General features: G+C 46.3%; 3 non-coding genes and 31 pseudogenes across 3 annotated transcripts; all 34 read right to left on the bottom strand.

Moving 5' to 3' along the window:
- Nucleotides 1-173: 173 nt before the first annotated feature.
- Nucleotides 174-292, bottom strand: LOC148265378 (5S ribosomal RNA; annotated as a pseudogene).
- A 204-nt stretch (nucleotides 293-496) lies between these two features.
- Nucleotides 497-614, bottom strand: LOC148265377 (5S ribosomal RNA; annotated as a pseudogene).
- Nucleotides 615-1176: 562 nt separating this feature from the next.
- Nucleotides 1177-1294, bottom strand: LOC148265376 (5S ribosomal RNA; annotated as a pseudogene).
- Nucleotides 1295-1498: 204 nt separating this feature from the next.
- LOC148265375 (5S ribosomal RNA) lies at nucleotides 1499-1617 on the bottom strand (annotated as a pseudogene).
- A 914-nt stretch (nucleotides 1618-2531) lies between these two features.
- Nucleotides 2532-2650, bottom strand: LOC148265374 (5S ribosomal RNA; annotated as a pseudogene).
- Nucleotides 2651-2854: 204 nt separating this feature from the next.
- LOC148265373 (5S ribosomal RNA) lies at nucleotides 2855-2972 on the bottom strand (annotated as a pseudogene).
- Nucleotides 2973-3533: 561 nt separating this feature from the next.
- Nucleotides 3534-3652, bottom strand: LOC148265372 (5S ribosomal RNA; annotated as a pseudogene).
- A 205-nt stretch (nucleotides 3653-3857) lies between these two features.
- LOC148265371 (5S ribosomal RNA) lies at nucleotides 3858-3976 on the bottom strand. The gene has a single exon (XR_015820149.1). It is a non-coding gene; the product is annotated as a 5S ribosomal RNA (ribosomal RNA).
- Nucleotides 3977-4540: 564 nt separating this feature from the next.
- On the bottom strand, nucleotides 4541-4659 carry LOC148265370 (5S ribosomal RNA; annotated as a pseudogene).
- A 207-nt stretch (nucleotides 4660-4866) lies between these two features.
- On the bottom strand, nucleotides 4867-4985 carry LOC148265369 (5S ribosomal RNA; annotated as a pseudogene).
- A 204-nt stretch (nucleotides 4986-5189) lies between these two features.
- LOC148265368 (5S ribosomal RNA) lies at nucleotides 5190-5310 on the bottom strand (annotated as a pseudogene).
- A 529-nt stretch (nucleotides 5311-5839) lies between these two features.
- On the bottom strand, nucleotides 5840-5958 carry LOC148265367 (5S ribosomal RNA). Its single transcript, XR_015820548.1, has one exon. It is a non-coding gene; the product is annotated as a 5S ribosomal RNA (ribosomal RNA).
- A 559-nt stretch (nucleotides 5959-6517) lies between these two features.
- LOC148265366 (5S ribosomal RNA) lies at nucleotides 6518-6636 on the bottom strand (annotated as a pseudogene).
- Nucleotides 6637-7197: 561 nt separating this feature from the next.
- On the bottom strand, nucleotides 7198-7316 carry LOC148265365 (5S ribosomal RNA; annotated as a pseudogene).
- Nucleotides 7317-7525: 209 nt separating this feature from the next.
- On the bottom strand, nucleotides 7526-7644 carry LOC148265364 (5S ribosomal RNA; annotated as a pseudogene).
- A 204-nt stretch (nucleotides 7645-7848) lies between these two features.
- On the bottom strand, nucleotides 7849-7967 carry LOC148265363 (5S ribosomal RNA; annotated as a pseudogene).
- Nucleotides 7968-8528: 561 nt separating this feature from the next.
- Nucleotides 8529-8647, bottom strand: LOC148265362 (5S ribosomal RNA; annotated as a pseudogene).
- A 204-nt stretch (nucleotides 8648-8851) lies between these two features.
- On the bottom strand, nucleotides 8852-8970 carry LOC148265361 (5S ribosomal RNA; annotated as a pseudogene).
- Nucleotides 8971-9528: 558 nt separating this feature from the next.
- Nucleotides 9529-9647, bottom strand: LOC148265360 (5S ribosomal RNA; annotated as a pseudogene).
- Nucleotides 9648-10210: 563 nt separating this feature from the next.
- Nucleotides 10211-10329, bottom strand: LOC148265359 (5S ribosomal RNA; annotated as a pseudogene).
- A 206-nt stretch (nucleotides 10330-10535) lies between these two features.
- On the bottom strand, nucleotides 10536-10654 carry LOC148265358 (5S ribosomal RNA; annotated as a pseudogene).
- Nucleotides 10655-10859: 205 nt separating this feature from the next.
- On the bottom strand, nucleotides 10860-10977 carry LOC148265357 (5S ribosomal RNA; annotated as a pseudogene).
- A 559-nt stretch (nucleotides 10978-11536) lies between these two features.
- On the bottom strand, nucleotides 11537-11655 carry LOC148265356 (5S ribosomal RNA; annotated as a pseudogene).
- A 206-nt stretch (nucleotides 11656-11861) lies between these two features.
- Nucleotides 11862-11980, bottom strand: LOC148265355 (5S ribosomal RNA; annotated as a pseudogene).
- A 203-nt stretch (nucleotides 11981-12183) lies between these two features.
- LOC148265354 (5S ribosomal RNA) lies at nucleotides 12184-12302 on the bottom strand (annotated as a pseudogene).
- A 234-nt stretch (nucleotides 12303-12536) lies between these two features.
- On the bottom strand, nucleotides 12537-12655 carry LOC148265353 (5S ribosomal RNA; annotated as a pseudogene).
- A 204-nt stretch (nucleotides 12656-12859) lies between these two features.
- LOC148265352 (5S ribosomal RNA) lies at nucleotides 12860-12978 on the bottom strand. The gene has a single exon (XR_015821126.1). It is a non-coding gene; the product is annotated as a 5S ribosomal RNA (ribosomal RNA).
- A 527-nt stretch (nucleotides 12979-13505) lies between these two features.
- Nucleotides 13506-13624, bottom strand: LOC148265351 (5S ribosomal RNA; annotated as a pseudogene).
- Nucleotides 13625-14187: 563 nt separating this feature from the next.
- On the bottom strand, nucleotides 14188-14306 carry LOC148265350 (5S ribosomal RNA; annotated as a pseudogene).
- Nucleotides 14307-15158: 852 nt separating this feature from the next.
- Nucleotides 15159-15277, bottom strand: LOC148265349 (5S ribosomal RNA; annotated as a pseudogene).
- A 554-nt stretch (nucleotides 15278-15831) lies between these two features.
- On the bottom strand, nucleotides 15832-15950 carry LOC148265348 (5S ribosomal RNA; annotated as a pseudogene).
- A 209-nt stretch (nucleotides 15951-16159) lies between these two features.
- Nucleotides 16160-16278, bottom strand: LOC148265347 (5S ribosomal RNA; annotated as a pseudogene).
- Nucleotides 16279-17073: 795 nt separating this feature from the next.
- On the bottom strand, nucleotides 17074-17192 carry LOC148265346 (5S ribosomal RNA; annotated as a pseudogene).
- A 205-nt stretch (nucleotides 17193-17397) lies between these two features.
- LOC148265345 (5S ribosomal RNA) lies at nucleotides 17398-17516 on the bottom strand (annotated as a pseudogene).
- Nucleotides 17517-17838: the final 322 nt, after the last annotated feature.

Below are 17838 nucleotides of genomic sequence, written 5' to 3'. Positions count from 1 at the left end.
CTTTCTTCCCCCTCCCGTCATATGTTTCCTTGTGCGTGCGCACTGCACCTCTCGTTCTCGTTCAAATATCAAGTAAAATGTCACGGCGCCGTGACTCACATTTGCGAATAAATCTGCGGACCATAATTAAAGTCGTGCGTAACGTCGAACGGCACATCTGAAAATAAAGAAAATGGGTGCAACACGAGAACTTCCCAGGAGGTAACCCATCATTGTACTACTTTCGCCAAAGCACACATAACTGCGGTGTTCTGATGGGATCCGGTGCATTAGTGCTGGTGTGACCGCACCTGTTTAATTTCGTGCTGAAAATACATACACTCCTTCTTCCCTCCCCCCCTCTCATCATTTGTTTCCTTGTGCGTTCACACTGTACCTCTCCTTCTCGTTCGAATATGGATTAAATTGCCCCTGATTCTTGACTCACATTTGCGTATAAACTAGCGGACCATAGTTCCAGTCGAGCGTAACGTCGAACGACCCATCTGAACAAAAATTGTTGCGATACGAGGACTTCCCAATAGGTCACCCTTTCGAGTACTACTCTCGCCCAAGCACACTGGACTGCAGAGTTCTGATGGGATCCGGTGCATTAGTGCTGGTATGATGCCACTTGTTTAATTTTGCGCTTCAAATACATACACTCCTTCTCTTTTCTTCCTCCTCCCGTCATTTTGTTTCCTTGTGCGTGCGAACTGCACCTCCTGTACTCGTTTTAATATCAAGTAAAATGCCACGGCGCCGTGAATCACATTTGCGAATAAACCTGCGGACCATAAATCAAGTCGCGCGTAACGTCGAAAGAATCATCTGCAAAAAGATGGGTGCAACACGAGGAGCTCCCAAGAAAATGGGTGAAATATAAGGACTTCGCAGGAGGTCACCCATCCGAGTACTTTTCTCGCCCAAGCACCCTTAACTGCGGAGTTCTGATAGAATCCGTTGCATTAGTGCTGGTATGATCCCTCATGTTTCATTCTGCACTGCAAATACATACACTCTTTCTCCTCCCATCCCCCCTCCCGTCATTCGTTTCCTTGTGCGTGCACTCTGCATCTCTCTTTCTCGTTCTAATATCAAGTAATATGCCCCGGCACCGTGACTCACCTTTGCAAATGAACCAGCGGTTTATAATTCCATTCGCGCGTAACGTCGAACAACCCATCCGAGAAAAAAAAGGTGCAACACGAGGGCTCCCAAGTGGTCACCTATCCGAGTACTACTCTCGCCCAAGCACACCTAACTGCGGAGTTCTGATGGGATCCGGGGCTTTAGTGCTGATATGATCGCACCTGTTTAATTCCGCGCTGCAAATACATAGACTCCTTCTCCTTTCTTCCCCCTCCGTCATTTGTTTCCTTATGCGTTCACACTTCATCTCTCCTTCTCGTTCTAATATCGATTAAAATGCCCCTGCTTCTTGACTCACAATTGCGTATAAACCAGCAGACCCTAGTTCCAGACGCGCGTAACGTCAAACGACCCATCTGAAAAAAAATTGGTTCGACACGAGGATTTCCCAGGAGGTCACCCATCCGAGTACTAATATCGCCCAGGCACACTTAACTGCGGAGTTCTGATGGGATCCGGTGCATTAGTGCTGGTATGATAGCACTTGTTTATTTTCGCGCTGCAAATACATAAACTCATTCCCCTTTCTTCCCCCTCCCGTCATTTGTTTCCTTGTGCGTGCGCACTGCACCTCCCGTTCTCGTTCTAATATCAAGTAAAATGTTACAGCGCCGTGACTCACATTTGCGAATAAACCTGAGGACCATAATTCAAGTCGTGCGTAACGTCGAAAGAATCATCTGCAAAAAAAATGAGTGCAACACGAGGACTTCACAAGAAAATGGGTGAAATATAAGGACTTCGCAGGAGGTAACCCATGCTAGTACTACTCTCGCCCAAGCACCCTTACCTACGGAGTTCTGATAGAATCCGTTGCATTAGTGCTGGTATGATCGCACCTGTTTCATTTCGCGCTGCAAATACATAAACTCCTTCTCCTTTCTTCCCCCTCCCGTTATTTGTTTCCTTGTGCGTGCGCACTGAACCTCCCGTTCTCATTTTAATATCAAGTAAAATGGTACAGCGCCGTGACTCACATTTGCGAATAAACCTAAGGACCAAAATTCATGTCGCGCGTAACGTCGAAAGAATCATCTGCAAAAAAATGGGTGCAACACGAGGACTTCACAAGAAAATGGATGAAATATAAGGACTTCCCAGGAGGTAACCCATGCTAGTACTACTCTCCCAAGCACCCTTACCTATTGAGTTCTGATAGAATCCGTTGCATCAGTGCTGGTATGATCGCACCTTTTTCATTTCGCGCTGCAAATACATAAACTCCTTCTCCTTTCTTCCCCCTCCCGTGATTTTTTTCCTTGTGCGTGCGCACTGCACCTCTCGTTCTCGTTCAAATATCAAGAAAAATGCCACGGCGCCGTGACTCACATTTGCGAATAAATCTGCGGACCATAATTAAAGTCGCGCGTAACGTCGAACGGCACATTTGAAAAAAAAAATGGGTGCAACACGAGAACTTCCCAGGAGGTAACCCATCATTGTACTACTTTCGCCAAAGCACACTTAACTGCGGAGTTCTGATGGGATCCGGTGCATTTGTGCTGGTGTGACCGCACCTGTTTAATTTCGTGCTGAAAATACATACACTCCTTCTTCCCTCCCGCCCTCCCATCATTTGTTTCCTTTTGCGTTCACATTGCACCTCTCCTTCTCGTACTAATATCGATTAAAATGCCCCTGATTCTTGACTCACATTTGCGTATAAACCAGCGGACCATAGTTCCAGTCGCGCGTAATGTCGAGCGACCTATTTGAAAAGAAATTGTTGCGATACGAGGACTTCTCAAGAGGTCACCCATCCGAGTACTACTCTCGCCCAAGCACACTTAACTACAGAGTTCTGATGGGATCCAATGCATTAGTGCTGGTATGATGCCACTTGTTTAATTTTGCGCTTCAAATACATACACTCCTAATCTTTTCTTCCTCCTCCCGTCATTTGTTTCCTTGTGCGTGCGCACTGCACCTCCCGTACTCGTTCTAATATCAAGTAAAATGCCACGGCGCCGTGACTCACATTTGTGAATAAACCTACGGACCATAAATCAAGTCGCGCGTAACGTCGAAAGAATCATCTACAGAAAGATGGGTGCAACACGAGGACCTCCCAAGAAAATGGGTGAAATATAAGGACTTCGCAGGAGGTCACCCATCGGAGTACTTTTCTCGACCAAACACCCTTAACTGCGGAGTTCTGATAGAATCCGTTGCATTAGTGCTGGTATGATCCCTCATGTTTCATTCTGCACTGCAAATACATACACTCTTTCTCTTTCCATCCCCCCTCCCGTCATTTGTTTCCTTGTGCGTGCACTCTGCATATCTCTTTCTCATTCTAATATCAAGTAATATGCCCAGGCACCGTGACTCACCTTTGCAAATGAACCAGTGGTTTATAATTCCATTCGCGCGTAACGTCGAACAACCCATCCGAAAAAAAATAGGTGCAACACCAGGGCTTCCCAAGTTTTCACCCATCCGAGTACTACTCTCACCCAAGCACACTTAACTGCGGAGTTCTGATGGGATCCGGAGCTTTAGTGCTGGTATGATCGCACCTGTTTAATTTCGCGCTGCAAATACATACACTCCTTCTCCTTTCTTCCCCCTCCCGTCATTTGTTTCCTTGTGCATTCACACTTCACCTCTCATTCTCGTTCTAATATCGATTAAAATGCCCCTGCTTCTTGACTCACATTTGCGTATAAACCAGCGGACCCTAGTTCCAGATGCGCGTAACGTCGAACGACCCGTCAGAAAAAAAATTGGTGCGACACGAGGACTTCCCAGGAGGTCACCCATCCGAGTACTAATCTCGCCCAAGCACACTTCACTGCGGAGTTCTGATGGGATCCGGTGCATTAGTGCTGGTATGATCGCAACTGTTTAATTTTGTGCTACAAATACATAAACTCATTCCCCTTTTTTCCCCCTCCCGTCATTTGTTTTTTTGTGCGTGCGCACTGCACCTCTAGTTCTCGTTCAAATATCAAGTAAAATGCCACGACGCCATGACTCACATTTCCGAATAAATCTGCGAACAATAATTAAAGTCGCGCATAACGTCGAACGGTACATCTGAAAAAAAGAAAATGGGTGCAACACGAGGACTTCGCAAGAAAATTTGTGAAATATAAGGACTTCGCATGAGGTAACCCATGCTAGTACTACTCTCGCCCAAGCACCCTTACTTATGGAGTTCTGATAGAATCCGTTGCATTAGTGCTGCTATGATCGCACCTGTTTCATTTCGTGCTGAAAATACATACACTCATTCTCCTTCCCTCCCCCTCCCATCAATTGTTTCCTTGTGCGTTCACACTGCACCTCTCCTTCTCGTTCTAATATCGATTAAAATGCCCCGGCTTCTTGATTCACATTTGCGTATAAACTAGTGGACCCTAGTTCCAGTCGTGCGTAACGTCGAACGACCTGTCTGAAAAAAAAATTAGTGCGACACGAGGACTTCCCAGGAGGTCACCCATTCGAGTACTACTCTCGCCCAAGCACACTTAACTGCGGAGTTCTAATGCGATCCGGTGCATTAGTGCTGGTATGAACACACCTGTTTAATTTTGCAATGCAAATACATAAATTCCTTCTCCTTTCTTCCCCCTCCCGTCATTTGTTTCCTTGTGCTTGCGCACTGAACCTCTCGTTCTCGTTCAAATATCAAGAAAAATGCCACGGCGCCATGACTCACATTTGCGAATAAATCTGCGGACCATAATTAAAGTCGCGCGTAACGTCGAACGGCACATCTGAAAAAAAAAATAGGTGCAACACGAGAACTTCCCAGGGGGTAACCCATCATTGTACTACTCTCGCCAAAGCACACTTAACTGCGGAGTTCTGATGGGATGCGGTGCATTTGTGCTGGTGTGACCGCGCCTGTTTAATTTCGTGCTGAAAATACATACACTCCTTCTTCCCTCCCGCCCTCCCATCATTTGTTTCCTTTTGCGTTCATATTGCACCTCTCCTTCTCGTTCTAATATCGATTAAAATGCCCCTGATTCTTGACTCACATTTGCGTATAAACCAGCAGACCATAGTTCCAGTCGCGCGTAATGTCGAACGACCTATCTGAAAAAAAATTCTTGCGATACGAGGACTTCTCAAGAGGTCACCCATCCGAGTACTACTCTCGCCCAAGCACACTTAACTGCAGAGTTCTGATGGGATCCAGTGCATTAGTGCTAGTATGATGCCACTTGTTTAATTTTGCGCTTCAAATACATACACTCCTTCTCTTTTCTTCCTCCTCCCGTCATTTGTTTCCTTGTGCGTGCGCACTGCACCTCCCGTACTCGTTATAATATCAAGTAAAATACCACGGCACCGTGACCCAAATTTGCGAATAAACCTGCGGACCATAAATCAAGTCGCGCGTAACGTCGAAAGAATCATCTGCAAAAAGATGGGTGCAACACGAGGACTTCCCAAGTGGTCACCCATCCGAAGTACTACTCTCGCCCAAGCACCCTTAACTGTGGAGTTCTGATAGAATCCGCTGCCAAAGTGCTGGTATGATCCCTCATGTTTCATTCTACACTGCAAATACATACACTCTTTCTCCTTCCATCCCTCCTCCCGTCATTTATTTCCTTGTGCGTGCACTTTTCATCTCTCTTTCTCGTTCTAATATCAAGTAATATGCCCCGGCACCGTGACTCACCTTTGCAAATGAACCAGCAGTTTATAATTCCATTCGCGCGTAACGTCTAACAACCCATCCGAAAAAAAATAGGTACAACACGAGGGCTTCCCAGGAGGTCACCCGTCCGAGTACTACCCTCGCCCAAGCACACTTAACAGCGGAGTTCTGATGGGATCCGGAGCTTTAGTGCTGGTATGATCGCACCTGTTTAATTTTCCGCTGTAAATACATACACTCTTTCTCCTTTCTTCCCCCTCCCGTCATTTGTTTCCTTGTGCGTTCACACTTCACCTCTCATTCTCGTTCTAATAGCGATTAAAATGCCCCTGCTTCTTGACTCACATTTGCGTATAAACCAGCGGACCCTAGTTCCAGACGCGCGTAACGTCGAACTACCCGTCTGAAAAAAAATTGCTGCGACACGAGGACTTCCCAAGAAAATGGGTGAAATATAAGGATTTCGTAGGAGGTAACCCATGCTAGTACTACTCTCGCCCAAGTACCCTTACCTACGGAGTTCTGATAGAATCCGTTGTATTAGTGCTGGTATGATCTCACCTGTTTCATTTCGTGCTGAAAATACATACACTCCTTCTCCTTCCCTCCCCCTCCCATCAATTGTTTCCTTGTCCGTTCACACTGCACCTCTCCTTCTCGTTTTAATATCGATTAAAATGCCCCTGCTTCTTGACTCACATTTGCGTATAAACCAGCGGACCCCAGTTCTAGTCGCGCGTAACGTCGAATGACCTGTCTGAAAAAAAATTTATTCGACAAGAGGAATTCCCAGGAGGTCACCCATTCGAGTTCTACTCTCGCCCAAGCACACTTAACTGCGGAGTTCTGATAGGATCCGGTGTATTAGTGCTGGTATGATCGCACTCGTTTAATTTTGCGCTGCAAATACATAAACTCCTTCTCCTTTCTTCCCTCTCCCATCATTTGTTTCATTGTGCGTGCGCACTGCACCTCCTGGGCTCGTTCTAATATCAAGTAAAATCCTACGGTGCCGTGACTCACATTTGCGAATAAACCTGAGGACCATAATTCAAGTCGCGCGTATCTTCGAAAGAATCATCTGTAAAAAAATCGGTACAACACAAGGACTTCCTAACAAAATGGGTGAAATATAAGGACTTCGCAGGAGGTCACCCATCCTAGTGCTACTCTCGCCCAAGCACCCTTAACTTGAGGAGTTCTGATAGAATCCGTTGCATTGGTGCTGGTATGATTTCTCATGGTTCATTCTGCGTTGCAAATACATACACTTTTTCTCCCTCCATCCCCCCTCCCATCATTTGTTTCCTTGTGTGTGCACTTTGCATCTCTCCTTCTCATTCTAATATCGATTAAAATGCCCCTGCTTCTTGACTTACATTTGCGTATAAACCAGCGGACCCTAGTTCCAGTCGCGTGTAACGTCGAACGACCCGTCTGGAAAAAAATTTGTGCGACACGAGGACTTCCTAGGAAGTCACCCATCCGAGTACTACTCTCGCCCAAGCACACTTGACTGCGGAGTTCTGATGGGATCTGGTGCATTGGTGCTGGTATGATCGCACCCGTTTAATTCCGCGCTGCAAATACATAAACTCCTTCTCCTTTCTTCCCCCTCCCGTCATTTGTTTCCTTGTGCGTGCACACTGCACCTCTCGTTCTCGTTCAAATATCAAGTAAAATGCCACGGCGCCGTGACTCACATTTGCGAATAAATTTACGGACCATAATTAAAGTCACGCGTAACGTCGAACGGCACATCTGAAAAAAACAAAATGGGTGCAACACGAGAACTTCCCAGGAGGTAACCCATCATTGTACTACTTTCGCCAAAGCACACTTAACAGCGGAGTTCCGATGGGATCCGGTGCAATTGTGCTGGTGTGACCGCACCTGTTTAATTTCGTGCTGAAAATACATACACTCTTTCTTCCCTCCCCCCCTCCCATCATTTGTTTCCTTGTGCATTCACACTGCCCCTCTCCTTCTCGTTCTAATATCGATTAAAATGCCCCTGATTCTTAACTCACATTTGCGTATAAACCAGCGGACCATAGTTCCAGTCGCGCGTAACGTCGAACGACCCGTCTGAAAAAAAATTGGTGCGACACGAGGACTTCCCAGGTGGTCACCCATTCGAGTACTACTCTCGCCCAAGCACACTTAACTGCAGAGTTCTGATGGAATCCAGTGCATTAGTGCTGGTATGATCGCACCCGTTTAATTCCGCACTGCAAATACATAAACTCCTTCTCCTTTCTTCCCCCTCCCGTCATTTTTTTCCTCGTACGTGCGCACTGCACCTCCTGTGCTCGTTCTAATATCAAGTAAAATGCCACGACGCCATGACTCACATTTGCAAATAAACCTGCGGACCATAAATCAAGTCGCGCGTATCGTCGAAAGAATCATCTGCAAAAAAATAGGTACAACACGAGGACTTCCTAAGAAAATGGGTGAAATATAAGGACTTCGCAGGAAGTCACCCATCCTAGTGCTACTCTCGCCCAAGCACCCTTAACTTGCGGAGTTATGATAGAATCCGTTTCATTAGTGCTGATATGATCCCTCATGTTTCATTCTGCACTGCAAATACATACACTCTTTCTCCTCCCATCCCCCCTCCCGTCATTGTTTCCTTGTGCGTGCACTCTGCATCTCTCTTTCTCGTTCTAATATCAAGTAATATGCCCCGGCACCGTGACTCACCTTTGCAAATGAACCAGCGGTTTATAATTCCATTCGCGCGTAACGTCGAATAACCCATCCGAAAAAAAAATAGGTGCAACACGAGGGCTTCTCAGGTGGTGACCCATCCGAGTACTACTCTCGTCCAAGCACACTTAACTGCGGAGTTCTGATGGGATCCGGACCTTTAGTGCTGGTTTGATCGCACCTGTTTAATTTCGTGCTGCAAATACATACACTCCTTCTCATTTCTTCCCCCTCCCGTCATTTGTTTCCTTCTACGTTCACAATTCACCTCTCATTCTCGTTCTAATATCGATTAAAATGCCCCTGCTTCTTGACTCACATTTGCGTATAAACAGCGGACCCTAGTTCCAGACGCGCGTAACGACGAACGACCCGTCTGAAAAAAAATTGGTGCGACACGAGGACTTCCCAGGAGATCACCCATCCGAGTACTAATCTCGCCCAAGCAGACTTCACTGCGGAGTTCTGATGGGATCCGGTGCATTAGTGCTGGTATGATCGCACCTCTTTAATTTTGCGCTGCAAATACATAAACTCATTCTCCTTTCTTCCCCCTCCCGTAATTTTTTTCCTTGTGCGTGCGCACTGCACCTCCCGTTCTCGTTCTAATATCAAGTAAAATGCTACAGCGCCGTGACTTACATTTGCGAATAAACCTGAGGACCATAATTCAAGTCGCGCGTATCGTCGAAAGAATCATCTGCAAAAAAATGGGTGCAACACGAGGACTTCACAAGAAAATGAGTGAAATATAAGGAATTCGCAGGAGGTAACCCATGCTAGTACTACTCTCGCCCAAGCACCCTTACCTACGAAGTTCTGATAGAATCCGTTGCATCAGTGCTGGTATGATCGCACCTGTTTCATTTCGTGCTGAAAATACATACACTCCTTCTCCTTCCCTCCCCCTCTCATGAATTGTTTCCTTGTGCGTTCACACTGCACCTCTCCTTCTCGTTCTAATATCGATTAAAATGCCCCTGCTTCTTGACTCACATTTGCGTATAAACCAGCGGACCCTAGTTCCAGTCGCGCGTAGCGTCGAACGACCCGTCTGAAAAAAATTAGAGCGATACGAGGACTTGCCAGGAGGTCACCCATTCGAGTACTACTCTCGCACAAGCACACTTAACTACGGAGTTCTGATGGGATCCGGTGCATTAGTGCTGGTATGATCGCACCGGTTTAATTTTGCGCTGCAAATACATAAACTCCTTCTCCTTTCTTCCCCTTCCCGTCATTTGTTTCCTTGTGCGTGCGCACTGCACCTCCCGTGGTCGTTCTAATATCAAGTAAAATGCTACGGTGCCGTGACTCACATTTGCGAATAAACTTGAGGACCATAATTCAAGTCGCGCGTATCGTCGAAAGAATAATCTGCAAAAAAATGGGTGCAACACGAGGACTTCCGAAGAAAATGGGTGAAATATAAGGACTTCGCAGGAGGTCACCCATCCTAGTGCTACTCTCCCCCAAGCACCCTTAACTTGCGGAGTTCTGATAGAATCCGTTGCATTGGTGCTGGTATGATTGCTCATGTTTCATTCTGCGCTGCAAATACATATACTTTTTCTCCCTCAATCCCCCCTCCCGTCATTTGTTTCCTTGTGCGTGCACTCTGCATCTCCCCTTCTCGTTCTAATATCGATTAAAATGCCCCAACTTCTCTACTCACATTTGCGTATAAACCAGTGGACCCTCGTTAAAGTCGCGCTTAACGTCGAACGACCCGTCTGAAAAAAAAAATTAATGCGACACGAGGACTTCCCAGGAGGTCACCCATCCGAGTACTACTCTCGCCCAAGCACAATTAACTGCGGAGTTCTGATTGGATCCGGTGCATTAGTGCTGGTATAATCGCATCCGTTTAATTTTGCGCTGCAAATACATAAACTCTTTCTCCCTCCATCCCCCCTCCCGTTATTTGTTTCCTTGTGCGTGCACTCTGCATCTCTCTTTCTCGTTCTAATATCAAGTAATATGCCCCAGCACCGTGACTCACCTTTGCAAATGAACCAGCAGTTTATAATTCCATTCACGCGTAACGTCGAACAACCCATCCGAAAAAAAATAGGAGCAACACGAGGGCTTCCCAGGTGGTCACCCATCCGAGTACTACTCTCGTCCAAGCACACTTAACTGCAGAGTTCTGATGGGATCCGTAGCTTTAGTGCTGGTATGATAACACCTGTTTAATTTTGCGCTACAAATACATACACTCCTTCCCTTTTCTTCCCCCTCCCGTCATTTGTTTCCTTGTGCGTTCACACTTCACCTCTCATTCTCGTTCTAATATCGATTGAAATGCTCCTGCTTCTTGACTCACATTTGCGTATAAACAAGCGGACCCTAATTCCAGACGAGCGTAACGTCGAACGACCCGTCTGAAAAAAAATTGGTGCGACACGAGGACTTCCCAGGAGGTCAACCATCCGATTACTAATATCGCCAAGCACACTTAACTGCGGAGTTCTGATGGGACCTGGGGCTTTAGTGCTGGTATGATCGCACCTGTTTAGTTTCGCGCTGCAAATACATACACTCCTTCTCCTTTCTTCCCCCTCCCGTCATTTGTTTCCTTGTGCGTTCACACTTCACCTCTCATTCACGTTCTAATATCGATTAAAATGCCCCTGCTTCTTGACTCACATTTGCGTATAAACCAGCGGACCCTAGTTCCAGACGCGCGTAACGTCGAACGACCCGTCTGAAAAAAAATTGGTGCGACACGAGGACTTCATAAGAAAATTGGTGAAATATAAGGACTTCGCAGGAGGTAACCCATGCTAGTACTACTCTCGCCCAAGCACCCTTACCTACGGAGTTCTGATAGAATCCGTTGCATTAGTGCTGGTATGATTGCACCTGTTTCATTTCGTGCTGAAGATACATACACTCATTCTCCTTCCCTCCGCCTCCCATCAATTGTTTCCTGGTGCGTTCACACTGCACCTCTCATTCTCATTCAAATATCGATTAAAATGTCCCTGCCTTTTGATTCACATTTGAGTATAAACCAGTGGACCCAAGTTCCAGTTGCGCGTAACGTCGAACGACCCGTCTGAAAAAAAATTGGTGCGACACGAGGACTTCCCAGGAGGTCATCCATCCGAGTACTACTCTCGCCCAAGCACACTTAACTGCGGAGTTCTGATGGGATCAGGTGCATTAGTGCTGGTATGATCCCACCCGTTTAATTCCGCGCTGCAAATACATAAACTCCTCCTTTTTTCTGCCTCCCGTCATTTGTTTCCTTGTGCGTGCGCACTGCACCTCCCGTGCTCGTTCTAATATCAAGTAAAATGCTACAGCGCCGTGACTCACATTTGCAAATAAATCTGCAGACCATAATTAAAGTCGCGCGTAACGTCGAACGGCACATCTGAAAAAAAGAAAATGGGTGCAACACGAGAACTTCCCAGGAGGTAACCCATCATTGTACTACTTTCGCCAAAGCACACTTAACTGCGGAGTTCTGATGGGATCCGGTGCATTTGTGCTGCTGTGACCGCACCTGTTTAATTTCGTGCTGAAAATACATACACTCCTTCTTCCCTCCCCCCCTCCCATCATTTGTTTCCTTGTGCGTTCACACTGCACCTCTCCTTCTCGTTCTAATATCGATTAAAATGCCCCTGATTCTTGACTCACATTTGCGTATAAACAAGCGGACCATAGTTCCAGTCGCGCGCAACTTCTAACGACCCATCTAAAAAAAATTGTTGCGATACGAGTACTTCCCAAGAGGTCACCCATCCGAGAACTATTCTCTCCCAAGCACGCTTAACTGCAGAATTCTGATGGGATCCAGTGCATTAGTGCTAGTATGATCGCAACTGTTTAGTTTCGTGCTGCAAATACATACACTCCTTCTCTTTTCTTCCTCATCCCGTCATTTGTTTCCTTCTGCGTGCACACTGCACCTCCCGTACTCGTTCTAATATCAAGTAAAATGCCACGGCGCTGTGACTCACATTTGCGAATAAACTTGCGGACCATAAATCAAGTTGTGCGTAACGTCGAAAGAATCATCTACAAAAAGATGGGTGCAGCACGAGGACTTCACAAATAATGGGTGAAATATAAGGACTTCGCAGGAGGTAACCCATGCTAGTACTACCCTCGCCCAAGCACCCTTACCTACGGAGTTCTGATAGAATCCGATGTATTAGTGCTGGTATGATCGCACCTGTTTCATTTCGTGCTGAAAATACATACACTCCTTCTTCCCTCCCCCCCTCCCATCATTTGTTTCCTTGTGCGTTCACACTGCACCTCTCCTTCTCGTTCTAATATCGATTAAAATACCCCTGATTCTTGACTCACATTTGTGTATAAACCAGCGGACCATAGTTCCAGTCGCGCATAACGTCGAACGACCAATCTGAAAAAAAATTGGTGCAACACAAGGACTTCCCAGGAGGTCACCCATCAGAGTACTACTCTCGCCCAAGCACACTTAACTGCGGAGTTCTGATGGGATCCGGTGCATTAGTGCTGGTATGATCGCACCCATTTAATTTTGCGCTGCAAATACATAAACTCCTTCTCCTTTCTTCTCCCTCCCGTCATTTGTTTCCTTGTGCGTGCACACTGCACCTCCCGTGCTCGTTCTAATATCAAGTAAAATACTATGGTGCCGTGACTCAAATTTGCAAATAAACCTGAGGACTATAATTCAAAAAAATGGGTGCAACACGAGGACTTCACAAGAAAATGGGTGAAATATAAGGACTTCGCAGGAGGTAACCCATGCTAGTACTACTCTTGCCCAAGCACCCTTACCTACGGAGTTCTGATAGAATCCGTTGCATTAGTGCTGGTATGATCGCACTTGTTTCATTTCGTGCTGAAAATACATACACTCCTTCTCCTTCCCTCCCCCTCCCATCAATTGTTTCCTTGTGCGTTCACACTGCACCTCTCCTTCTCGTTCTAATATCGATTAAAATGCCACTGCTTCTTGACTCACATTTGCGTATAAACCAGCGGACCTCAGTTCCAGTCGCGCGTAACGTCGAACGACCCATCTGAAAAAAAATTAGTGCGACACGAGGACTTCCCTGGTGGTCACCCATCCGAGTACTACTCTCGCCCAAGCACACTTAACTGCAGAGTTCTGATGGGATCCGGTGCATTAGTGCTGGTATGATCGTAACCATTTAATTTCGCGCTGCAAATACATAAACTCCTTCTTCTTTCTTCCCCCTCCCGTCATTTGTTTCCTTGTGCGTGCACACTGCACCTCCCGTGCTCGTTCTAATATCAAGTAAAATGCTACGGTGCCGTGACTCACATTTGTAAATAAACCTGAGGACCATAATTCAACTCGCGCGTATCGTTGAAAGAATCATCTGCAAAAAAATAGGTGCAACACGAGGACTTCCTAAGAAAATGGGTGAAATATAAGGACTTCGCAGGAGGTCACCCATCCTAGTGCTACTCTCGCCCAAGCACCCTTAACTTGCGGAGTTCTGATAGAATCCGTTGCATTGGAGCTGGTATGATTGCTCATGTTTCATTCTGCGCTGCAAATACATACACTTTTTCTCCCTCCATCCCCCCTCCCGTCATTTGTTTCCTTGTGCGTGCACTCTGCATCTCTCCTTCTCGTTCTAATATCGATTAAAATGCCCTTGCTTCTTGACTCACATTTGCGTATAGACCAGTGGACCCTAGTTCCAGTCGCGCGTAACATCGAACAACCCATCTGAAAAAAAAAATTAGTGCGACACGAGGACTTCCCAGGAGGTCACCCACCCGAGTACAAATCTCGCCCAAGCACACTTAAATGCGGAGTTCTAATGGGATGCGGTGCATTAGTGCTGGTATGATCGCACCTGTTTAATTTCGCGCTGCAAATACATAAACTCCTTCTCCTTTCTTCCCCCTCCCGTCATTTATTTCCTTGTACGTGCGCAATGCACCTCATGTTCTCGTTCAAATATCAAGTAAAATGCCACGGCGCCATAACTCACATTTACGAATAAACCTGAGGACCATAATTCAATTCGTGCGTAATGTCGAAAGAATCATCTGCAAAAAAATGGGTGAAATATAAGGACTTCGAAGGAGGTAACCCATGCTAGTACTACTCTCGCCCAAGCACCATTACCTACGGAGTTTTGATAGAATCCGATGCATTGGTGCTGGTATGATCGCACCTGTTTCATTTCGTACTGAAAATACATACACTCCTTCTCCTTCCCTCCCCCTCCCATCAATTGTTTCCTTGTGCATTCACACTGCACCTCTCCTTCTCGTTCTAATATCGATTAAAATGCCCCTGCTTCTTGATTCACATTTGCGTATAAACTAGTGGACCATAGTTCCAGTCGCGCGTAACGTCGAACGACCCGTCTGAAAAAAAATTGATGCGACACAAGGACCTCCCAAGAGGTCACCCATCGGAGTACTACTCTCGCCCAAGCAAACTTAACTGCAGAGTTCTGATAGAATCCGTTGCATTAGTGCTGGTATGATTGCACTTGTTTCATTTCATGCTGAAAATACATACACTCCTTCTCCTTCCCTCCCCCTCCCATCAATTGTTTCCTTGTGCGTTCACACTGCCCCTCTCTTTCTCGTTCTAATATCGATTAAAATGCCCCTGCTTCTTGACTCACATTTGCGTATAAACCAGCGGACCCTAGTTCTAGTCGCGCATAGAGTCGAATGACCCGTCTGAAAAAAATTTGTGCGATACGAGGACTTCCCAGGAGGTCACCCATTCGAGTACTACTCTCGTACAAGCACACTTAACTGCGGAGTTCTGATAGGATCCGATGCATTAGTGCGGGTATGATCGCACCTGTTTAATTTCGCGCTGCAAATACATAAACTCCTTTTCCTTTCTTCCCCCTCCCGTCATTTGTTTCCTTGTGCGTGCGCACTGCACCTACCGTGCTTGTTCTAATATCAAGTAAAATGCTACGGTGCCGTGACTCACATTTGCGAATAAACATGAGGACCATAATTCAAGTCGCGCTTATCGTCGAAAGAATCATCTGCAAAAAAATGGGTGCAACACGAGGACTTCCTAAGAAAATGGGTGAAATATAAGGACTTCGAAGGAGGTCACCCATCCTAGTGCTACTCTCGCCCAAGCACCCTTAACTTGCGGAGTTCTGATAGAATCCGTTGCATTGGTGCTGGTATGATTGCTCATGTTTCATTCTGCGCTGCAATTACATACACTTTTTCTCCCTCCATACCCCCTCCCGTCATTTGTTTCCTTGTGCGTGCACTCTGCATCTCTCCTTCTCGTTCTAATATCGATTAAAATGCCCCTGCTTCTTGACTCACATTTGCGTATAAACCAGTGGACCCAGTCGTGCGTAACGTCGAACGACCCGTCTGAAAAAAAATTAGTGCGACACGAGGACTTCCCAGGAGGTAACCCATCCGAGTACTACTCTCGCCCAAGCACACTTAACTGCGGAGTTCTGATGTGATTCGGTGCATTAGTGCTGGTATGATCGCACCTGTTTAATTTCGCGCTGCAAATACATAAACTCCTTCTCCTTTCTTCCCCCTCCCGTCATTTGTTTCCTTGTGCGTGCGCACTGCACCTCTCGTTCTCGTTCAAATATCAAGTAAAATGCCACGGCGTCGTGACTCACATTTGCGAATAAATCTGCGGACCATAATTAAAGTCGCGCGTAACGTCGAACGGCACATCTAAAAAAAAGAAAATGGGTGCAACACGAGAACTTCTCAGGAGGTAACCCATCATTGTACTACTTTCGCCAAAGCACACTTAACTGCGGAGTTCTGATGGAATCCGGTGCATTTGTGCTGGTGTGACCGCACCTGTTTAATTTCGTGCTGAAAATAAATAAACTCCATCTTCCCTCCCCACCTCCCATCATTTGTTTCCTTGTGCGTTCACACTGCACCTCTCCTTCTCGTTCTAATATCGATTAAAATGCCCCTGATTCTTGACTCACATTTGCGTATAAACCAGCGGACCATAGTTCCAGTCGCGCGTAACATCGAACGACCCATCTGAAAAAAAATTGTTGCGATACGAGGACTTCCCAAAAGGTCAACAATCCGAGTACTACTCTCGCCCAAGCACACTTAATTGCAGAGTTCTAATGGGATCCATTGCATTAGTGCTGGTATGATGCCACTTGTTTAATTTTGCGCTTCAAATACATACACTCCTTCTCTTTTCTTCCTCCTCCCGTCATTTGTTTCCTTGTGCGTGCGCACTACACCTCCCGTACTCTTTCTAATATCAAGTAAAATGCCACGACGCCGTGACTCACATTTGCGAATAAACCTGCGGACCGTAAATCAAGTCGCGCGTAACGTCGAAAGAATCATCTGCAAAAAGATGGGTGAAATATAAGGACTTCGCAGGAGGTCACCCATCCGAGTACTTTTCTCGCCCAAGCACCCTTAACTGCGGAGTTCTGATAGAATCAGTTCCATAGGTGCTGGTATGATCCATCATGTTTCATTCTGCACTGCAAATACATACACTCTTTCTCTTCCCATCCCCCCTCCCGTCATTTGTTTCCTTGTGCGACTAACCTTTGCAAATGAACCAGCGGTTCATAATTCCATTCGCTCGTAACGTCGAACAACCCATCCGAAAAAAATAAGTGCAACACGAGGGCTTCCCAGGTGGTCACCCATCCGAGTACTACTCTCGCCCAAGCACACTTAACTGCGGAGTTCTGATGGGATCCGGGGCTTTAGTGCTGGTATGATCGCATAACTTTTTATTTGCGCTGCAAATACATACACTCCTTCTCCTTTCTTCCCCCTCCCGTCATTTGTTTCCTTGTGCGTGCACTCTGCATCTCTCTTTCTCGTTCTAATATCGATTAAAATGCCCCTGCTTCTTGACTCACATTTGCGTATAAACCAGCGGACCCTAGTTCCAGTCGCGCGTAATGTCGAACGACCCGTCTGAAAAAAAATTAGTGCGACACGAGGACTTCCCAGGAGGTCACCCATCCGAGTACTAATCTCGCATAAGCACACTTAACTGTGGAGTTCTGATAGGATCCGGTGCATTAGTGCTGGTATGATCGCACCCATTTAATTCTGCGCTGCAAATACATAAACTCATTCTCCTTTCTTCCCCCTCCCGTCATTTGTTTCCTTGTGCATGGGCACTGCACCTCCCGTGCTCGTTCTAATATCAAGTAAAATGCTACGGTGCCGTGACTCACATTTGTGAATAAACTTGAGGACCATAATTAAAGTCGCGCGTAACGTCGATAGAATCATCTGCAAAAAAATGGGTGCAACACGAGGACTTCCTAAGAAAATGGGTGAAATATAAGGACTTCGCAGAAGGTAACCCATGCTAGAACTACTCTCGCCCAAACACCCTTACCTACGGAGTTCTAATAGAA

The sequence above is a fragment of the Carica papaya genome, chromosome 5, assembly GCF_054855325.1.
Source record: "Carica papaya isolate Zhongbai chromosome 5, ASM5485532v1, whole genome shotgun sequence".
Classification (NCBI taxonomy): domain Eukaryota; kingdom Viridiplantae; phylum Streptophyta; class Magnoliopsida; order Brassicales; family Caricaceae; genus Carica; species Carica papaya.
The sequence above is the reverse complement of the archived record's forward strand: the minus strand, read 5'-3'. Positions and strand labels throughout refer to the sequence as shown.